This window comes from Cupressus sempervirens, chromosome 4, assembly GCF_028749045.1.
Source record: "Cupressus sempervirens isolate cs-2001-9-10 chromosome 4, ASM2874904v1, whole genome shotgun sequence".
Lineage (NCBI taxonomy): Eukaryota > Viridiplantae > Streptophyta > Pinopsida > Cupressales > Cupressaceae > Cupressus > Cupressus sempervirens.
In genome coordinates this window covers 801,895,768-801,898,185 of record NC_143121.1, presented here as the reverse complement: position 1 = coordinate 801,898,185, position 2,418 = coordinate 801,895,768, and positions in this window count along the sequence as shown.

Genomic DNA, 2,418 nt, shown 5'->3' with positions numbered 1-2,418 from the left:
TTCTCAGCTTATGTAGGTGCTTCCTCAGCTTGTTCTTCCTTAGCACCTTCCTCCTTATCTTCTCCTAAGCTCTGTGTCAACTTCATTGGGCCTTGCCCTTGTTCTTCTTCTTCTTCTTCCTCAACACCTACTTCCCCTTCAATATCTACACCAAATTTCTTCTTTATCTTCTGTACTAATTTATCTTTTCTCTTAATTATAGAGGTTGTCTTTAATTTTGTTTCAACTTTGGATTTCACAATATCATATGTGCCAAAATGCGGAGCCTCCTTATCAATCTCTTCTGTAAGAAATGTTGTGATTGTTGTTGAGGCTTCATCTACATCAAGTTCATATTCTAATGGCCTTAACCATCTTACCCTTGGAATTGTTGCCTAGATATAGGTATAGTCAATGCCAACCAAAAAGCATATGTCACTGATATGTTTTTCCACTAGGGAAACAGGTATTCTTACCATTTTCTTCATGGATTTCTTGAAATCCTCAAAAATGTCACCCCTCTGATCAATGTGCTCGTTGATTTGTGTGATTTTAGTTTCATTTGGGTTCCAATTCACCTTTCCAATAGAAGGAAAGTTTGATGACATAAAAGAATATGCATATAAGAATTGAACCAAACTTGCATTGAGCACCTTTTGACCTCCTTATTGCTCCTAAGTTCTCATTTATTTGTTGCAACATCAGTTCTTCTAGATCATATGTATGATCTTTCTTCATAAGTTTGTAAGCTACATCAACAACTATACATGGCACACTATTCAATCTACTAGATTGGTAGAATTTGTGAGATATTACTCTCACTACAAAATCTAGAACAGGATCTGTTACAGTATCAATAGTCATACCTCTCTTATTCCACTTAGCCCCTGTATTCCTTTCAATAATTTCTTTGGAATCATTGCACAGGGTTTTAGGTTGATCTAGGGTTGGGTAACCCATAACCCTATGTACTATCTCTTGGTAATCTTCACTAGTCCTGTTTCTAACCACAAACATCCATTGTGAATTTTGATGGGAACAATCCATATCCAATTAGTTTTGAAACTTGTAGGGTAAACTAGGGCATTTGTTAAACCCTTCTTCTCAAGTATCTAAAACTCATCCTTCAAAATTTTGTTATCACATAGTTTGTCATAGGCTTGAAATATTTCAAGGTCTCCTACTGGTCCTATTTTATAGTTTTAACACTTCCTTATGTCTTGCACCATGACAACCTTTGGCAAAATTTAGGACAATGCACCAACAAGATTGTTTTTATAGGCGACTTTAGGGATTGGCCTAAACTCAAGTTATTTGACCTCATTATTGACTAGCTAGATCTCTTGACTCTCCTTTCCCTCGGGGTTCTTGGAATTAGAAGCCATTATACTTGAATATGGCTTTAATATATTAAAAACTTCAACACTGTATAGCTCGACACTTGATAAATACCTTAGATTGATGAAATTTATGCTGAATCATTGTTGAGATCGATGGAAATGGCTTCAAGGTTGCTTTTTTATCACTTTTGCACTCTACTCTTCTTTTCTTTGTGTTCAAATGGCATAAAAATGATCAAAATTTGACCTTATACCTTTCAAAACCTAACATTAAATGCTTAGTGCATACAGCTATAAACTCAACACTTGAAGGTTTCAACATGACTTAGCTTCCATTGAATTTCATTCACTCAGCATCAACTATCAACTTGGTCACTATTAGCGACTCGACATCCACTAGAGCTTTACTGAGCATCTAAGGATAGTTCAGTAGTATTTGCAAAAACTTCAAATTTTGACTTGGCATCTTTGCTCATGCTGATTTCTTCTTTGCAGTACTTCTTTGTCTTTGGATTGATGTATGATATAACTTTGTATATCAGTCCCATACACCTATTCTTGCTTAGTTGGATGAGATGTGATCACTTGACCTCTTGGGTGAAGTGATCCCTCCATTTGATGTGTTACACTCATCTTTCTTCTTCCAAGTCTTGTTCATTTGCCCTCTGATTTGTTCAACATCTACCTTCTCTTTTCCTTTGTTGGCTTCTGACTTGGGTACCTTTGACTTTTTTGGGCAATACCTACTGATATGACCAGTCTTAAGGTAACTAAAACATGTGGTTTGACTTAACCATCTACTGTAATTCCCTCTAAAATGTGTTCTTATGAAATTTTTAGGGATGTGTCTATATTCCTAACAGTAGTGACAGCTATACCTAGTATTGTAATCCTAGTTGTAATGATGACCATCGTTATTTCCCTTTGTACGTTGATTGGGTGTCCACATAGGCTTTGATCTACATTCAAATGCTCTATGTCCATATTTCTTGCAATTGTAGCTATGACCCTCAAATCTTGGTGTCCTCATGTTCTTGGTTTTGCATTCATGTGCTTGATGTCCTTGCTTTTTGCACTTGTGAAAAAAATTTTCATTCTT